The 20,333-nt window shown below is 46.5% G+C and overlaps 1 protein-coding gene across 3 annotated transcripts in view; it reads left to right on the top strand.

Annotated features, from left to right (window-relative positions):
- The first annotated feature begins 405 nt into the window (after positions 1-405).
- The window catches only part of garre1 (granule associated Rac and RHOG effector 1), a 103,398-nt gene continuing 83,470 nt past the window's right edge, over positions 406-20,333 (top strand). The window contains exon 1 of one of the 3 annotated variants that reach the window (XM_078400704.1): positions 406-424. The gene's annotated coding sequence lies outside the window, so the exon portion shown is untranslated. Of the gene's footprint in view, positions 425-522; positions 648-19,099; positions 19,140-20,333 lie in introns of those variants that run through there. The other 2 variants (XM_078400700.1, XM_078400703.1) reach the window with 2 other exon arrangements.

The raw sequence follows: 20,333 nt of genomic DNA on the forward strand, positions 1-20,333 counted from the left end.
AAGTATCCTTGCTGCCTGTCCCTTTAAGACGAGTACCTGGTAGAACTACAACACCCATAATGCACCGCACCACACAAGGGGGTCCGGGAAACTAAAGTACTCATTCAAATGTCAAATTAACGTTCTAACCGTTATAGTAATAGTAATGGGAAACAGGAATTAAAATCGAAAAGCAGAACCTCCCCGTTTAAAAAAATTTCATTTAAAAACTGGCCAGCGTTATCATACGTCACATCCGGCTAGGACGAATCCATGTGGTTGGATTGCTGAAGGGGTGCAGTCGCTTACATGGGCCGCGGGTTCGGCCGTTATTCCGGTTTTGAGAACGGACTACATTCAGACAAATATAATTAGATGTATAAAACTCAGTGGTGCTAATAAACCTGTGGCGTATTTGACTGAGAATCCAGTTCTTTGGCACTGGGTGAGGCTGAACACCCCCCCCCTCCCCCATCTCCAGTTTGGGGTCGGGAGGGTTGGCGAGCGGTTGAGGGCGCGCTCCCGGCGGTGGGGCACGCGCGCAGGGGACAGGCGCGCGACACGGAGCGGGAGCGAGCGGCGCCTCCCTCCCCCTCCCCCCGGAGCCGCCTCGATCCGTCAGCAGCGGAGCTCGGCCCTGGGCCGCCACCGCACCGCACCGCACACAGGTAGGGCCGGGTGTAGAGCGGGGCCCCGAGAGGGTGGGGGTGAGGGGCAGGGAGTGTCCGGGTGGTGGGGGGGTGGTGGTGACTGGGCCCAGTGCTGGGTGTAGTGAGGAAGGGGGGAGACTGGGGGGCCCGGGTCGGGGGGCGAGGAGGGGCTGCTGTCAGGCCCGGGGGAGGGGTGGGGGTGATGACTGAGGAGGGGAGTGAGTGGGATGGCGGCCCTCGGGGAGGCCGGCTGACTGGGGTCGGATGAGTGGGGAGTTCCCGAGGGGGGTGAGTGTATTTCGGGTCCAGGGGGTGTACGAGCCCCCTGAGGGTGGGGTACGCGGGGGGGGGGGGGGGGGGGGTTGTGCGTGCATCAGGACCCGTGGGTCTGTCTGAGCCTGAGGGGGGGGGGAGGAGGGGGTGCGCGTACCCCGATTTTTGGGGGGGGGGGTGAGTGAGAGTTTCTGAGCAGAGCGGGAGAAGGGGGTCGATGCCTGGGATTGTATGGTAGGGGCAGTATTGAGGAGAGAGGGGCTGCCGATGTCAGTGTATTGGAGAGAGGGACAATGCTTGGGATTGTATAGAGTGGGGGGAGAGAGGGGCCGTACTGGGGGGAGGAGGGGGTACTACCTGTGATTGTATGACAGTGGGGGAGAGTGGGCGAGGAGTGTACCCCAGATTAAACACGGGGGCCATGTCTGCGATTGCTTGGGGAGTGTGTAGGCTCCTGACTGTGGAGTGTGCGGTTCAGTAGAACCCGGGCCCAGACCGGGGAGAGAGGCGAGTGACTGTGGATACCTGGGTTTGGGGGTGCACAGGCCCCTGAGAGTGGGCCGGGGTGTGTGAATGTAACCCAGACTGGATTATGGAGGGAATGTCTGGCATTGTATCGGGGAGAGGGGGAAAGACAGATGCGGATTGCCAGAGTCAGAGAGAGGGGGGGAGGGGGGCCTACTCCATCTATTTTCTATGAGAGTGGGGATGGGAGTGTGCTGGAGTTCAGTATGGGAGGGGGTGGATGATTGCTTGCCTAGCTTTGGGGTAAGGGCTGTGGGGGAGAGTGGAGTGTGTACGCTGGGGGTTTGGGGGAGAGGGGAGTGTGTATACTGGGGGTGTGGAGGTGTGTGTATGCTGTGGTGTGGGGGATAGGGGAGTGTGTACGCTGGGGTGTGGGGAAGAGGGGAATGTGTACCCCTGGGTGTGGGGGAGCAAGGTGTTTCTAGCCCGGGTCTGAGGCTGTGGGGTGGGGGGGGGGGGAGGAGTGCGGCAGTCAGTGGTGAGTTTTTACCCTGGGTCAGGGGCTGTGGGGGATGGTGAGTGTGTACCCCAGGACTGAGGGAGCGGGTACCCCAGTTCTGAGGGAGCGGGTAGTCATTCTGCGGGGGGTGCTGAGTGTGCAATGTTATTGATGGGACCGGGGTGAATTTTGAGGTGAGCTGTTCTTTCACGGGTGGTGGGGGGTGGGGTAGGTCAACTAGGGTGCAGTGGGGGGCTGGGAAAATGGCAGTAACTCCAGGACCACCGTGCTGGACTGCCCATGGCCTGGCTTATGTCTGGTGATGGTGCACCAACTGTCCCTGGTCTGTGCTGTTCCTGCCTGTGTGGTGGCAGCAGGTGTGGGGAAAGCTCAAGTCGTGACGTGCAATAGTCCCCAAAATAAAACTGTTTGTTTAGGAGACATCATTCATTACCAGAATCCGAGGGGTGGTGGTAATTGAATGAATATATGTGTGTATTCGCCTTGCCTGTAGCTTCCTGATGCATCGGAGAAGGAAAAGATTCTGCCTTTCCATAACCATGTAATTCTTGCTTTTACTGGGGTAGGAAAAACGACAAAAAGTGGTTAAAGTTTATTTTTGGCATTAATCAAACGACTGTTTACATTGAATGATGGAGTGCTGCATCTCTCAGCTTTGCTTATCAATCTGCAAACTAAATAGGATTTCAAATTAAACCAGCATCAGCAGTTCCTTCTTTCTACATTCTAGGATTTCAAATTGCCTACTTTACAATTCCCCAAATCAAAAATCTCAGACCCTTCTCACTTTGTGTGTCAGGTTAGGAGTCTGTTGTTGTTATTGTTGTTTACTAAAGTTTTTATCTTCTGAACCATCAGGGTTTTTAAGTATTAATGTGGGACAAATGTATGGGAGTAATATTGATCATGAAGGTTTCTGAACTTTGAGTCTTCCCCAGGGCAGGATTTGATTGCGATGTTGTGGAATGCTGTTGTGGTTTTCAGTGGCTGGCGAGCATTCTTGCGGTGTGATCTCACAAGGTGTAGACTTTCATATTTTGAGAGTGGTCCTTGTTTAAAGATGAATTGACAACCTCCTGCCTCTAACCCCAACCCCCAGCAGATTTACAAATTCCATTTGCATTGCCTTGGTTTAAAAAATTGAGTTTGAGTTTAGTTTATTGTCACGTGTACCGAGGCGCAGTGAAAAGCTTTTGTTATTGGAAAGACAATACAAGAGTACAATCGAGGCATCCACAGTGAACAGATACATGATAAAGGAAATTACGTGAATTGCTATCAAAGATAGTCAGAGGTTCCCAAATGAGGTGGTTAGTAGCTCAGGACTGCTCTGTAGCTGTTGGTAGGATGGGAACTAGTAAAGTTTTTTGATACAGAATCCATAGCGAGGCGATGGATCGATGTTCAAAATTCTTACAAGGATTGATAGTGTAGACATGGCTAAGGGATGTGGAATGGGGGCATCACAGTTTCAAAGTGAGGGGTTTATAATTTAGGACTGAAATGGAGATGTCTTTACCCAGAGAGGTATTTTGTGGGTACAGAGTGCGGAAACAGGCCTTTTGTCCCTACTTGTCCATACCGACCAAGCTAGTCTCGATTGCATCGGGCTCATATTCCTCCACACCTTACTGACTGGCCTGGTTTGTGAACTCAAACGCACAGGAACGATGGAGATTACAGAGAGTGGTGGACACTGCCCCATCCTTCACGGGTATGGACATCCCCACCATCGAAGGGATTTACAGTGCCCCTACCTCAGTAAGGCAGCCAGTATCGTCAGAGACCCACAGCACCCTGGCCACGCTCTCCTCTCGCTGCTACCATTGGCAGAAGGTATAGGAGCCTGAAAACCATGACCTCCAGGTTCAAGACCAGCTTCTTCCAAGTAACCATCAGTGTCTTGAACACTGCACAACACTAACGTCAATGACTGTGAATGTCAATGGACTGTGTCTTTGGTTGCTCTATAGACCTCGACTGTGCACTGTTATGGTTATATAGTTTAGTGATGCAGTGTGGAAACAGGCCCTTTGGCCCACCGTGCTGACCAGCAATGCACATACACCAGCACAATCCTACACACGAGGGAAAATGTACAATTTTACCAAAGCCAATTAACCTACAAACCTGTATATGTTTGGAGTGTGGGAGGAAACTGGAGCACCTGCAGAAAACCCATGCAGTCACAGGGAGAAGGAATAAACTCCCTACAGACGGTACTCATAGTTAGGGTCGATCCCGGGTCTCTGGCGCTATAAGGCAGCAACTCTATTGCTGTGCCACTGTGCTGCCACTTACTATTACGGTTATTAATTGTATTTTAGATTGTTATATATTTGTAATTTATTGTTTTTATGGGCTTGTTAAACTGCAGCAAGTGAGAATGTAATTGTTCTGTTGTTGGTACATATGACAATTAAACACTCTTGACTCAATGCTCTATGAACCCTAACCTTGTGCGGGGAACCCCCTTGACATTAAAGGCGCGGATTGTGACAGGTCGCTGTGGATGGGAGCCAGAGCTAAGTGGGTACTGTCCTCTGGCTGTGGAAAGTCAGGGGCAGGACCCATGCCAGCTTCTGTGTTTATAGAAGTGATTTAGCAGTACCTTTGCCATTCCCACAGTGGAAAGTTTTGCTAATAAATTCCAAACCTCATAAAAATACCGTAGAATATTGTTGAACAGGACGGTGCCTTTGGCCTGGTGTTCTCTGCAGGGGATGTGTGCTGTAACCAATATCCAGGCCTGCTCCTCAACATACGAGGTTGGCAGCGTTACTAGACACATTTAAAGTTTGAGGGCTGATTGCTGGAGGATAGGTGCAACGAGCATCAGCCTCAGGGGCAGTGATTCGGTGCCAGTGAGGAGCAGCTGGTGTGACCGGGCTTTCCTCTACCCCAGATTCTTGCTTCATGTCCAGCGGCATAATCCGAAGGCTAAATGTGTTGGCAGACACTCCAGACCAGTAAGGTTGGGAGTGCTGCACTGCCTGCCATGCCATTTCTCAGATGAGTAGTTAAAACAGATGTTCAGAATTGACAAGACACTGCAGACGCTGGAATCTTGAGCAAAACAAAGTGCTGGAGAAACTCAATAGGTCAGGCAGCATCTGTGGAGGGAATGGACAGATGACATTTTGGTCATATTGCATCGGTCGACATTTGTGCAGCTACTCTATTAAACAATGCAACAAACAGCCTTTAATATTTTTAGCTTGCAGTAACCAAACTCAATTTTTAGGTGTTAAACAGAACTTTGAATTTGAAAACAACGTGTTGTTTCACGGAGTGACTGAAAGGTGGTTGGATTGAATCACTTATTCGCTTATCGCAGATAATCGGCAATAACAGACACCCCCCCCCCCCCCATGGTCCGTAATAATGAAGGTTATCTGCAATGCGACCAAAGGCACTGCCAACAGAAGATCATAGTTGTTGAGATTAGTGTGTATTGTTCAAGAGCCGGATGGATGCTGGGAAGTCATTTGTCCATCTCTGAAGTGCATTAATAGCTCTGTGTATGATTGCTCTTTGAAAGCTTGTGCCATCTGCTCGGTATGTGCCATTCATTGGGGTGGATGTGAGCCACTGCTGGGAGCAGTGTGCCTGGCTTTGCCTGAGTTGGACCAAGTCAATCTCACTGCCCTCCCACACCCTCGATCAGTGGGAAGTCGAGTCAAGAGTGTTTTATTGTCATATGTCCCAAACTGTAAAATGGTTTCCTTTGCTGGGTTCCTTGTTGAGGCAGCAACTCCTGTAGATCCCTTTGATGGAGGGGAGGTCAGTACCAGTGATAGACCGGGCAGTGTATGCACGCCCAAGAATTTGAATATTTTGATTCCATCACCACCCTGTCGATGAAGACAAGTTTGTGGATCCTCTGCCTTCCTCTTCTAAAGTCAACAATCAGTTCCTTTGTTTTACTGACGTTGAGAGCAAGGTTGTTCTGGCACTATTTGGTCAGTTGATCGATCTCCCTCCTTATACTCTGACGTGTCGCCATTCGCGATTCATCAAAAAACTGTGGTGTCGTTGGTGAATTTGAAGATGGAGTTGGAACTGTGTCCAGCTACACAGTCCTGAGTCTAGAGTAAGTGGAGTTGGGGGCTGGGACTTCTCCGTGAAGAGCTGAGCTGCTGCTCTCTGGGGGTGGCTATCGCATAAAAGGTAGCAGTGGTCACCGTGCTACAGTGGGAGACTTGGCGTACGCACCATCTCAGTCTCGGGTGGCATGGGGCAAATGTTCATGGCTGCTAGAAATCGATTGGCCAACGTCGCTTCCGGCGGCACTGGGTCGATGATGTGGGGCCGGCCTGACCCAATGTGATGCTGAAGTTCAGCCTGCAGATGGTGAACAACGCTGAGGGGCTGTGTGGACTTTCTAAAATAAGATTCACGAGAGACCACAGATGTTGTGTTCTCCAGCAAAATAGCTGCTGGAGGAAAACAGTGCTGGAAGAACTCAGCTGGCCAGGCGGCAGCAGGGAATGGACAGACGATGTTTCAGGTGAAGAAGGGTCCTGACCTGAAAGGCCGTCTGTCTATTCCCTCCACAGATGCTGTCTGATGCACTGTTCCTCCAGAACTTGTGTTTAGCTCACAATTCCAGCATTTGCAGTTCCTTGTGTCTCTAAACTGTTGGAGGACCTCGACAGGTCAGGCAGCGTCTGTGGAGGCAGAGGGATGGTTGACAGTTTGTCGAAGCCTTGCATGGGGAACGAGTGAAGTTACAGCAAAATAATTTGGTGATTAATCAGCGTTGCATTTCAGCAGTCTAAGGGAATACTGCTTTCAACATCTGCTCTCCATAGAAAACAGCATGGACAAGCTTTATTCAGATAAAAGGTTTCTGCCTCTTTGGAGCCTCGCATTCTGTTGTAATCTGAGTCTCATCAAAACCATTGTGTTTGTTTCTTTAATCACGGGCAGGCCTATTTGATTCGGTTGCTCAGTAACTAACACGAGTTTCTGCTTTGCAGAGTTTCGGTCTTTGAAATCCTCCTCCACTGCATTCTTCCAATTCTCTTCCTTTTTAATTTAGTTTAGAGATACAGCATGGAAAGAGGCCCTTCGACCCACCGAGTCCATGCCGATCATCGATCTATGGTTCTATGTTATCCCACTTTTTCATCCACTCCCTACACACTAGGGGCAATTTACAGAGGGCCAATTAACCCACAAACCCGCACATCTTTGGGATGTGGGAGGAAACTAGACCACCCTGAGGAAACCCATGCATTCACAGGGAGAACATGCAAACACCACAAAGACGGCATCCGGGGTCAGGATGGTACCTGGGTCTCTGGCGCAGTAGGGCAACAGTTGTGTTACTTGCTGCTGTTTATGCTGACTCTCCTGTGAAGTGTCTTGAATAAGTTTATTGTACTTGGGCTAGTTGTTCCGCGTGGGCTTGGTGGGCCAAAGGGGCCGTTTCCGCGCTGTACCTCAAGTCTAAAGAGAACAGGTATCACGGAACATGCTGGCATTGTCAGGCCAGGCAGTTTGTGTGGAGAGAGAAACAGTTAACATTTCAGCTAGGTAACCTCCAATTTGGACCGATAGCCTTTAAGCTACATTTTGGACAGATAACCTTTCATGAGACTTTTGACCTACATTGTTACCTCGTTCTCTGTGGGGGGATTTTGCCTTATCCGTTTGTTTTAGTGATGGTTGGTGGATAAAGACTGAAGTTAGAAATCTGCCAGCTCTTCGGTTTTACTGCTTCACCTCATCCTAGGCCTTGCCATTATTCATGGAAGAGATGTGGACATCAGTGGAAAGGCCAGCTGCTATTAACCTCGTATCCAGTCACAACCTTTTCCTTGTGGTGTCTACTCGGAAGCCCAGCACCTCTGGCAGTGTAGCATTCCTTAATCTATACAAGGAAGTTAATTGAACTGCACGTATTGCTTCGCAATTTTTTTTAAAAGAAGTGCGGCACAGTGGCTCAGCAGTAGAGTTGCTGCCTTACAGCGCCAGAGACCTAGGTTCGATCCTGACTACAGGTGCTGTCTGAATGGAGTTTGTACGTTCTCTCTGTGATCTCATCGGTATTCTCTGGGTGCTCCGGTCTCCTCCCACACTCCACAGACCTACAGGATTTTAGATAAATTTGCTTCAGTAAAATTGTAATTTGAAGGGCCTGTTTCTGCATTTCATCCCAAGTAGAGTGACTTAAATAGCAGGTTTTTGGATGTATCCATGAGCCTGGAGATACTTGTGTCTGATATGAGGACAGTGAATATGATCAAATGTACTGCAAACTAACCATTCCATCAAGTTAGGTAAAGGCTGTTCAATGATTCTTGAGACATGACAGTTCAGTAATGGGCAAAAATAAAGTGCCTGAAGAACTTGGCAGGTCAGGCAGCATCTATGTGTGAGGGGACGGGGGGGGACGGGGGGGGGGGGTGAGAAGCATGGACAGTTGACATATTGAGTCGGGACCGTTCTTCAATTTGTAGAAGAGTCCCACCAAAAACATTGCCTATCCATTCCCTCAGTCTTAAGAAAGGTCCCGACCCGAAATGTCATCTGTCCATTCCCTCCACAGATGCAGCTTGACCCATTGAGTTCGTCCAGCACTTTGTGTTTGGCTCAGGTTTCCAGTGCCTGCAGTCCCTCGTGTCTCTAGTTCAGTAAATGATGGGACCATTTGATTTCAGTAGCTGTTGGAGGGATTTACAGAGGATCATTATAAGTTGGGACGAAAGATCAGATGTTCCAAAATCCTCCCTTTGTGTTGTTTTTTCAAGTTGATATTGACTTTTATTTTGGTTTGTGCAATAATTAACTTCTGTGGCTTGAGATCAGCCGGTTTCATCTTGATCCATAGTGTTACTGCGCTGGTTGAGGGAGAGTGTGTGTAACTGAAGGAGGGTGTCTTTGAACAGTTGTGTGCTTGGTCTGCAGACAGCAACAAGTTGCAGTCTGGCAACGCACCATGCATTTCTCAAAGCCCTGTCACAGATGGTTTTGTGGTTGGATTATTTTCTCACGGGGTTTTAAAGCAAGATAAAGCCACAGAAAAGTTAGAAACAAGGAACTGCAGAAACTGGTTTACAAAAAAAGACACAAAGTGCTGGACTAACTCAGCAGTTCAGGCAGCATCTCTGAAGAACATGGATGGGTGACGTTTTAGGTCGGGATCCTTCAGTCTGAGATGTTGCCTGACCCGCCGAGTTACTCCAGCAGTTTGTGTCACAGAAAAGTTGTTGCGTAGTACTCTCTTGCGCTGGCTTTGTGAAGTTCCCAAGTATGGTGCAGATGTGTGCGATTGACAGAGCTGGGCAGGGCAGGGCAGTCAGTGAAACACTCGGGCTGCTTTTGCTGCTGTCGGTTACTGATAAAATAATTAATGTTGCTATCAAGTAATACAGGGCCTGGAATGTGCCAAATGCATGTTAGAGCTGTTGATTCCTTTCCTGTAGATTTTCAAACTTCCCTTGTCTACTAGGTTGGTGGAATCACTGGGGGATCTTTGAATCCTACAATTCATAAAATTACGAGAAGTATAGATAGGGCAGGCAGTCTTTTTCCAGGGATAGGTATGTCAAAGACTAGAGTGCATAGCTTAAAGGTGATAGGGGGAGCTTAAAGGAGACGTGCAGGGTAAGCTTTTTTTAAACAAGGGTGGTAGGTACCTGAAACGCCATTTCAGGGGTGGTGGTGGAGGCAGAAACGACAGTGGGATTTAGGAGGCTTTTAGACAGATGCATGGATATGTAGGGAATGCCATTTGCTTCATTTGCTTCATGGTATTGGGAGAATGCAAGCTCTGTGGTGTAATCTATATGTACAGATATATGGATCAAAGGGTTGAGCGGGCTCTGGGCTAAATGCAAGCAAATAGAACTAGCCCAGGATGCCAACTTGGTCGGCCTACACCAAGTGGGTCGATGGGCCTGATCCCATGCTGCACAACTCCACAACTTTATGACAACTACTTTTCTTCCCCCTCTGCTTGGCTTGTGATTTCTCTAGAGCTGTAAGGTCTAATGCTCAGTTAGAAAAATATCACGGTGTCATTGGTGAGAAAAGGGTGACTGAAGGCTGGGCAGGGAATCCTTAACAACACCAACACTTAATTCCAAGTAAGATTGTTTACGGGGTGAGATCACATTATATTGGAGCAGAGGATTCTAAGACTAGAGGGTACAGGCTTTGGTTGAGAAGGGAGAGATTTAAGAGGGACCTCAGGGGCAACATTTTCACTTGGATGGTAGTCGTAATCTGGAATGAGTTGCCAAAGAAAGCTATAGAAGTGGATAAATTATGCCATTCAAAACACATTTGGAGTGATATATGGATAGGAAAGGTTTTGGGAGATATGGGTCAAACGCAAGCGAATAGGACTATCCCAGAATGGCAACTTGGTTGGCGTGGACAAGTTAGGTTGAAAGGCTTTTCTCGTGCTCTATAGCTCGATAACAATAATAGATCAGGCAAAAATAAATAGTTTCTCTTGTTAAGAGGGCTGATAACTGAAACAGTTTAAATGCAAAAAGAACCATGTGCTGGAGGAACTCAGCAGGTTGGTCAGCATCTGTGGAGGGCATGGACAGATGACATTTTGAGTCGGGACCCTTCTTCAGATGATCTGAAACTTTGTTGGTCCATTCCCTCCACAGCTGCTGCCTGACTGGCTGAGTTCCTCCAGCACTTTGTGTTTTGGCTTGGGATTCCAGTATCTGCAGTCTTTCGTGTCACCACAAGAATCGGTGTTTTAAGTGGCATTTTTTGATCTGGTATTTGCTGCTTGATAAAGGGATTATAGGACACTTAGTCATAATTTTCATAAAATAAATCATAGCAGAGAGGGGATTGCATTGGGGATGAGAATGTGGTGAGTGGACTTGCCATGTGGCCATTCCAAAGAGATAGCACGGGTATTGAAAGGCTGAAGAGCCCGTGTCAGCATGATTCTAAGCGACGGGCTGCAGGAAAGAGCAGGGAAGAAAGGGTCGGAAAGAGGCGAGACAGGATAATGGGCATTGGCTTCAGGTCTGGGGTTAGATCGCAGGAGGAAGCAACGAGTGAGTGAGCTGCCCATGTTTGGGACTACAGGGTTTGGGGGATGATTTAATGCAAAATAAGGGCAGGTCTGAAGGTTGGAGCTGAAGCAAGCTGTTCTAAAAAAATCCTTTGGAATGGTCATTGTCTTATGTTTGAGTGTTATTTCAGGAGTAATGAGTTGTCATCGTGCTGCTGACCTTTGCTCTGTGGCCATGGCACACACATGGGTTGGGACACTGGGTCGAAGTTTGAACCATTGGAGAAATTCTTCAACATTTGAACACGCGCCTGTCAGCAAAAATGCACTTCGTTTCACTGGAGGTCCACTTAGATTGAGGTCGGTAAGGAAATGCTCTGAAATATCTTTTGAGGGTATTTACTTTAGTTTAAAGATACAGTGTGCCAAGTCCACATCGTCCCTAAGATCGCCCATACACTAGGAGACAGGTTACAGAAGCCAATTAACCTATAAACCTGCATGTCTTTGGAGTGTGGGTGGAAACCGGAGAAACCCATGTGGTCACAGGGAGAACGTACAAACTCCATACAGATAGCACTGGTCTGGTCCATGTGGGGCATTGTAAAATTAATCCCATTGCTCCACTGTCCCAGCTGTCTTCTACAAATGTTTCTTTGGTCACTTTAATGTGATGTAGCAAAGGCTCACTATATAAAACTTTAAGCCCTCTCCCTCTCTATTACCAGTTATCAAAAGGAATGGCCTTTCACGGAAAGATCTATTGCCTTGATCCTGCCCAATGTATCAGTTATTTAGTTGAATAACAGCATTGATTAAAAGGCAAGGCATAGGTTTATCTAGTTTGTTTGACCTTTGCAGTGCTGGTTATATAAATAATAAACATTTGATGAGATACCCTCTGATAGTGTTAACATTACAGATCTGTGGCCTTTAATCAAGATTAAGGAATTGAATGGTGGCGATAACATTGGAATCTCATGCTTCTGAGACTAGAACTGTTTCTTTGATTGGGTTATGAGCCTGTTTCCTCGATGCCTTTACTGTTACACTCCCAGCGCTTGGAGCTTTTAACTGAGTGAGCAGAGGGCTGTGCGTACAGTGCGGTGCAGGTGCAGTGAAAATCTTGCTTGCGGCATCATCGCGGGCACAGAGACAGATGCACAAAGACATAAATCGGACACAAGTTCTGCAAGGAAATTAGTGCAAATATATATAATTAGAAAACATGTTCATGGTAGTGCAAGAGGTGGTCCGTGGTGTTCTGTTGCCGATGTGGGATTAGGGTCGTGCGGGTCAGTTCAGGAACATGATGGTTGTAGCAAAGTACCTGTTCCTGAACCTGGTGGTGTGGGACTTCAGGCCTCTGTACTTCCTGCCTGACGATAGCAACAAGAAAACATTATTTTCCTCCCATTGCATTTTGCACTAATGTTTTGTATGTTTTTGTATTTTTTTGTACTGTCTTGCAGAATTTGTACTTTATGAAAAATATATCCGTAATTTATATTTGTGTGCTTGTCTGGGTGTGTGCCTGTGATGGTGCTGCAAGCAAGGTTTTTATTGTACCTGTATCATGTACTTGTGCAGATGACAGTACACGACTGGATTTGACTGAATGGTCTGCAATGCTGTGTCAGTTCCTGTGTCCTCCTTTACCTTGACCAAGTGGGTGATCTAGTGGCATTGACCATTACTGTATGCATCCAGTAGTTAGTGAACAGCAGGAGCAGCTTGGGATTTAAAACCACGTCCTGGTTGAAGAGTCTTGTCACAGCATTCCTAACAGCTGAGGTCAATGAATGCACCAGAGGCTGGGAGGAGGGATCTGCTCCAAACGTCTAGCTGGTTAATCTTGCTGAATTACTGAAAGAACTCTCTGGAGGTGGTGCTATGAGACTGAACATCTATAATTTGGAAGGAAACCAGGTATGTAAACAACAAACAAAAGAATAATTGGGTGACGATCCCTCGATGTAAATAAGAGTAACCGTTGTAACTTGTCTTGGTTGAGTCCCTTCCGGTTTACACTGGCTCTTCGATCTTTGAGCTTGCATTCTCCATGTTGTTTTTTTGTGTTAGGGATGTGTTTAAAAAATGATCTGTTGTCAAGGAGGCTCCTGTGACATGAAACTAGTGCCTGGCTTGAGGTGAACTGATGGCTGGTCTACAGTCTGTCAACTCGCTCTCGGTTAGCACTCCTTGCTTATGGAAGCCAACACTTGATCCTGCACCTTAGCTTACTGGGAGAAAGTATTGTGACGTGGTTAGATTGTCACAGCCTTTGAACAAACGCTCCTGATTTATGCTATTAAACACTGGCAGGATCTCGATTTTTAAAATTCCTATCTGGTGAGTTTAAAATTGAAAGCTTAAAGTTTTTGTTTGTATCTCTTGACTATAGCTTGAGGTTTGGTACTGGGTTTATTATTTATTTTATTTTAGTTTATTGTCACATGTACAGTGAAAATTGCTTTTGTTGCATGCTATCCATTCAGCAGAAAGACCATACATGATTACAATCAAGTCGCCCACAGTTTACAGATGCAGGATAACGGGATTAACATTTAGTGCAAGATAAAGTCCAGTAAAGTCTGACTAAAGATAGTTTGAGGGTCTCCAATGAGGTAGATGGTAGGTCAGGACTGCTTCCTCGTTGGTGATAGGATGAATCAATTGGCTGATAGCAGCTGGGAAGAAACTGTCCCTGAATCTGGAGGTATGCGTTTTCATACTTCTTTACCTTTTGCCTGATGAGAGAGATAATCCGATAATACAATACATGAGTGCAATCAAGTCATACACAAGTACAACAGGTAGTGCAAAAAGAAAAATACCAGAGTGTAGAAGATAGTGTTACTATAGTGTTACAGTTAGAGAAAGTCCAGCGTCTGCAATGAAAGTAGGTTGGAAGATCAGGCTACACCCTAGCTCATGAGAGGACCGTTTGGTAGTCTGATAACAGTGGGGAAGAAGCTGATCCTGAATTTTAAGCTTTTGTATCTTCTGTCTGACGGGAGTGGGGAGACGAGGGAACGACTGGGATGAGAAAGGTCCTTGATTATGCCTTCCCGAGGCAGCGTGGTGTAGATGGAGTCAATGATGTGAGATCTGGTCTGTGTGATTGGGCTACTTTGCAACTCTGCAATTTCTGGTCTTGGGCAGAGCTATTCCCAAACCAATGTGTTACATCCCGATAGGATGCTTTCTGTTGTATATGTAGAAGTTGTAGGAGTTGTCGGACGCATGCTGTACTTCCTGAGTAAGGATTTGTGCAGTTGGTTGAATGAAACCTGTGATTAGATGTCCATCATTTAAAAAAAAAAGTGTGGAATTTATTTCACTAGTGAAAAGGAGCTAAATAAGTTGCAAAATGTAGTATTGCTGCTCAGTTTTACTGAGTTTCTTTTCTGCCTTTTCTCCATTTCCAGCCCCACTGCCTTTCCCACCGTACCTCTCAGCCCCATGTATAGAATGGAAAACGTGAATGTACTTACTCTTCCAGAATAGTTGTTAGTACTTGGACTACATAGATTTAATGCCTGTATCTTTGAATGCTGCAGCTTTTAATCCTTTCACGGATAAGTAGTAACTATTAACAATCCTGTTCAAAGAACCATGTTTGAGTCTATTGTGACTGCCCCCCCCCCCCTCTTATTGTCTGGACTATCATATGGATCATGTACAGGCAGATGGGATGAATTTAGATTGCCATCATGGTTGGCATAGACATAGTGAACTGAAGGACCCGTTTCTATGCTGCACTGAACTATGTTCAATGGATATTTTTGTCTCCACAACACTACTTCATGGCAACTACTGCGAATTCCAGATCCTAACCACTTGCTATTTTGGGATTTACTTGGGGTTGCTTCAACTTTCCTCAATGATCTTTGTTCTGAGCTTGGGGTTCTTCAGGTAATGTAAAGGATGGTTCCTCACGTAATCAAGCTGGAATGTGACTGCTTTATGTGGAATATTGGTGGGCAGTTTGGTGGAACTTGGATACAGAGAGAAGGTTGTGAGCTGGAAAAAATGTCATTGGATTAACATTCTGTGAGCTCTTTGTCGCCTTGTACTTGACCTAGCATTGCATGGTTATCCAGCATTGCAGATTAACCCTGCGATAAATTGCTGCCGTGAGCTTCTGCCCTAGCGTGGATGGCGCTGTGAATGTAGACAGAGTCTGTTGAATATTAAGCAGAAACAGTCGATATTCAGCAACACTTACAATGTACTTGAAACATCTCATAGCTTCATTCAAATGTATTTTTGGAGAATGTTGACTGATCTGTGGGCAAATATATCGACCCTTCCCTCAGAGGGAGATCAACAACTGCTGGAATCTGGCATCTGTATTTAAATATTAAGATGCATTTCTGTACCTGTAGCAGCACGTGTATTAATGCAACACTCCCTTGATGCATGGTGTCTGGGTAGTTTGCTGTTTAAATAGTGAAGGATAGACACAAAAAGCTGGAGTAATCAGTGGGACAGGCAGCGACTCTGGAGAGAAAGAATGGGTGACATTTCGGGACAAGGTTTTGTTTCGGGTGAAGAAGGGTCTCGACCCGAAACATCACCAATTCCTTCTGTCCACAATCCATAACTTTAAGAGGATGACATTACACACAGGTGTGCAGTCAACACCTGGAGCCTTCTGCAGTGGTCTAATTGTCTTTGCCTGCCTCTACCATTCATTAACAAGTAATTTTATGAAGAACATGGGCCGTGTTGAAATGTAACGGGTGGCTTTGTTGACCACCTGTATTTATGGTAATCCTGAGATCCCATAGCCAATCAAACGTATCGTTTCTATTGGTGAAGTGCAAAATCCCCAGCGATAAAGAGATTTGCAAATCAGAGATTTGAAGCCCCTGTTCCTCAAGCAAACTGCTCTCACCACAAGTCATGTGTGGTGGTGGAATCTTCCTTTCCTTTTGGTGTCATTCTGCGGAACAGTTGGTCGGTTATGGCTCTTTAAATCAAAGCCTTGTCAGTGTTTGTGGGTTGAAGCAGCACTACGACAACCTGACTATGTCGACACACAGTGCTGCAGTAACTCGACCCAAACGAAGGGTTCTGACACAAAACATCACCTACACCTTTTCTCCAGAGATGCTGCCTGACCTGCTGAGTTACTCCAGCTTTTTGTGTCTATCTTTGGTGTAAACCAGCATTTGTAGTTCCTTCCTACACAACTTGACTATGTAACTCGGCTGATGCCAGTGCAGCACGGAAGACCGTGCTCCATTGTCATCATGAGGACATTGCGTTTTCATCTTCGCAAGTGGAGGAGAGAGTTGCTGAGCAGTTATTTTGAGAGGAGAGAAAGCTTTTTTCAAAATTCGACAGGACAATTGAGAGTATGGTCCAAACACATAACTCCCTGAAACTGGTAAAGAGGGAATATGATATGCTTGCCTTCATATATTGCCTTTACCTAAGTTCCTTGTTCACCAAAGTCCAGACACGTGTTTCCCCTCAGACACTCATCTACCATGGCATGGAAGTTCTGTCTTTGCCTTCTATATTTCCTCTCACCCCTACCACTATGCCTTGCACGTCATCTTCCGATGTTTGAACTTGCAACAAAGTCTGCCGTTATATCTCCCTGTGACGCATTCTTTTCTGAGAACTCATGTGGTAGTCTGCAGTCCGCGCATGGCTGCCTTTCACTTTGACTTTCATTCTTTTGTTTCTGATGTCCAACCATGTTAACACTGCCTCCTCTCCCGGGACTGATCTGGAGGAGGGCTGTTTGAATAGTCGGCATCTTCTGTTTTCACCTCCTCTGCTCTACCTCTTTCTATAGCCTTTTGCTATGGAGAGCTATTCCAAATCAGCACTCTCTGTCTGCTTCAGTGTGCTGTGTTGGTCCACTAATCTTTTCATTTGCACTGGAGACACAAGAGGCTGCACATACTGGAATCCTGAAGAAAAAAACAAAATGCTGGAGGAATTCAGTGGGTCAGGCAGCATCTGTGGATGGAAAATGGCACCAAAACATGGTGCCTCCTGCGTGTGGGCTCAGTGGATTATATCTGTACAATTGCTAACCAGGGATGGTATGGCAATGTTCTATTGGACTGTTTGTGAGAAACGAATTTCACGGCATTTGCACTTTGCACATGTGACAAAGCACCATTGAATTGTTGGAATGGACAGATGTTTCAGGCTGGGACCTTTCAGACTAATGTCCCATGACTGATGTCTGCAAGAAACAAGAAACTGCAGATCCTGGTTTACATAAAAAGGTTCCGACCCAAAACGTCACCTGTCCATGTTCTTCTGAGATGCTGTCTGACCCTCTGAGTTACTCCAGCACTTTGTCTTTTTTTGTCTGCTATTTTAGGAATGGTCATAGAGGGCTGTTGAGGCCAAGTCAGTTGATATTTTTAAGGCTGAGATAGACAAATTCTTGATTAGAATATGTGTCAATGGTTATGGGGAGAAGGCAGGAAAATGGGATTAGGACGCAGAGATCAGTCATGATTGAATGGCGGAGTAGACTCGATGGGCTGAACGGCCTAACTCTATTCCTATAACCTGACCTTGAACGTCACCCCTCCACAGATGCTGCCTGACCTGCTGAGTTCCTCCAGCACCCTATTTTGCTCAAGATTCCAGCATCTGCAGTCTCTCTTGTCTGGATGATTCATTGGTTGCATATTGTCACATATGCACTGCACAGTGAAATTCTTGCACCCGTCGTTTACAAAAGGAAAAGAAAAACTCAAGTCTAGAGTACTAGAGCGCATCTGATCCAGGTGACCCTATTCACTGCTGGAGTTTATAACCCAAGGCCTAGATTTCAAAATGCCAATGCTTGTCTTCAACTTGCCGTGCCTTCTGTTTCTGCTTGTGATGTCCTCCAGACCTATTACCTGTCGACTTCTCTGCTTTATTCCAGTTCCGTCCTCCCTCGTACAATTAAAATCATATTTCCCACATTTGCAGGTTTGGGGGAAACAAACTCAGCAGTTTGGGCAGCATTTTAGTTTAGTCTATCGTACCGAGGTACAGTGAAAAGCATTTTTTCAGTCCAAGACTCAGCGGAAAGACTATACATGATTACAATCGAGCTGTGGGCAGTCTTGTTGTACAAGATAAAGGGAATGACGTTGAGTGCAAGCAAGGTAACGTCTGATGAAAGGTAGTCTGAGAGTTTCAAATGAAGGTAGTAGCTCACGACCATTCTAACTGGTGATAGGATGGTTCAGTTGCCTTTAGAAAGAAGATGAGATTTTTTTTAGCCAGAGGGTGGTGAATCTGTGGAATTCTTTGCCACAGAAGGCTGTGGAGGCCAAGTCATTTGGGAATTTCTAAGGCAGAGATTGACAGATTCTTCATTAGTAAGGGTGTCAAAGGTTATGGGTCGGAGTAGCCTCGATGGGCTGAGTGGCCTAATTCTGTGCCTATGACTTATGAGCGCAGATTGTGTGGGCAGGAAGGCCCGTTCCTGTGTTGTATTCTTCTATGTTTTAACAGTGTTGCGTCAATGCGGGGAAACTCTTAACAGTCCAATTGCACAAACCCTGCGCCCCCCACCCTCCAGCTCCCTGGTTGCCGAGTCTGCCCTCTACCATTGTGGGCATCTGGTTGTTGGCTTTAACACCGATTGAGCCCTGGACAAAGATGTGAAAAGCTGCTTTGTGGAGTGGATTTCCACATTGCTGAGCAGCACACATGCCGATCCACTTTAGTCGCCTTCGAATGATAAATGATGAGCATTGAATTTTGTGGTGCCAAATATTAACAAAGCAAAGTATAGCTTGGCTGCAGCTCTTTCCTTCCCAGCCCTCTGCTTATTTTAACACTGACCCGTGACCACCCGTAAGGGAACCTCTTGGATTGTCACAGCTACTAATAACTGTTGATGTGGGTGGTTCACCTCCTGCCTGTGGCGTGAGAGAGGGAAGTGCAAGAGTATTTTTACAGAGCTCCTGTGTGTCGCAGCATCCTCCTGTTGGGTTTGACTCCGTGTTAAAGCACCTCTGTCTCCAAGCCCGCTACACGGCAAGTTAAGGCCTCTGCTGCCTGCTTGTGTTTGTTTTTCCTGCTTGTGATTGCGTTTCCTGTGGAGCTGAGTTCCCATTTCTTTTTGGCAGGGCAAATATTTGTGAACTAATTTGGGTGGGATTTTCAGGTAAGAGGAGAAAAATTGATGGCATGCGGACTGCAGGCTGCCAAATTATATCAACGTATATACTACGTAGAAACAGCCCACACCACCCTCATTGGATACTCTGGACAGGTACGTGTATAGTAAAGGTTTCTCCTGATGTTTAGGGACCTCTCAAAAAAAGGGCAGCATAGTGGCACAGGAGTGGAGTTGCTGCCTCAGCGCCAGAGACCCGAGTTCAATCCTGACTATGGATGCTGTCTATATGAAGCTTGTACTTGGTCTCCTTGTGACCACATGGGTTATCACCGGGTACTCTGGTTTCCTGCCACATTCCAAAGATTTACAGGTTTGTAGGTTAATTAGCTTTGGTATAAATTGTAAATTGACCCTAGTGTGTAGCATAGTGCTCGTATATAGGGTGATTGTTGGTCGGTGTGGACTTGGAGGGCTGAATACCCTGTTCCGCGCTGTATCTCTAAAGGTTATGGGTAAATGCAGGCAAATGGGACTGGCTTAATTAGGGCATCTTGGTTGACATGGACGAGTTGGATGTGTCTGTCTCAACTTGGCTTTCAAAGGAAAGGGATCATTCGAGGTTTTCTCTTTCCACTCGTACGATCATTGACTTTCTCTGCTGTCAGCGTAGTGATGTGTGTTTTTCTGCTGTGCTGTCTGAGCTGCTGACTGTGTGGGCATTGTGCTCTGTTAACAATCCACTCATTGATCAAGCACATGGGTTGGCTGAGCACAGCTTGTGATCTGGATGGGATGATAATATTTTTCGCAGTTACACTATTGATTTATATTATATTCTCAAGTAATGATGGTGTGGGGGTGTGGAGGAGTTCTCGCCATCTTTCAGCAGGTAGCGATAGTGGGTTTGTCTGGCATTGTGAGAGTCGCGCTGAGCTATTACAGTATATTTTCCTTGATGACTGACTGAGTTGATATTTGGGGTCGTGCACTAGGTGCTGGTCCTGGAACCTTCCTCCCCCTGGCTGTCATCTGTGGAACTGATTACCTGGGGCCCATAGGCAGTGCTGGAGATGGACACAAATTGCTGGAGTGACTCAGCGGGTCAGGCAGCATCTCTGGAGAAAAGAAATATGTGATGGTTTGCGTCAGGATCCTTCTTCAGACTGAGAGGGGAGAGAGAAAATAGATGTATGAAAAGGCAGAACAAATCAGAGCCGGTATCAATGGCTCAAGAAAGGTGGAACCCATAATAGTCCATTGTTGTCTGTGGAAGAGGTGATAATGAAGAGATACGAACAGTGAAACTAGCAAGACAAGCAAGATTAAACTAGCAGTGCTGGCCACGAT

Source organism: Rhinoraja longicauda, chromosome 6 (genome assembly GCF_053455715.1).
Source record: "Rhinoraja longicauda isolate Sanriku21f chromosome 6, sRhiLon1.1, whole genome shotgun sequence".
Classification (NCBI taxonomy): Eukaryota; Metazoa; Chordata; class Chondrichthyes; order Rajiformes; family Arhynchobatidae; genus Rhinoraja; species Rhinoraja longicauda.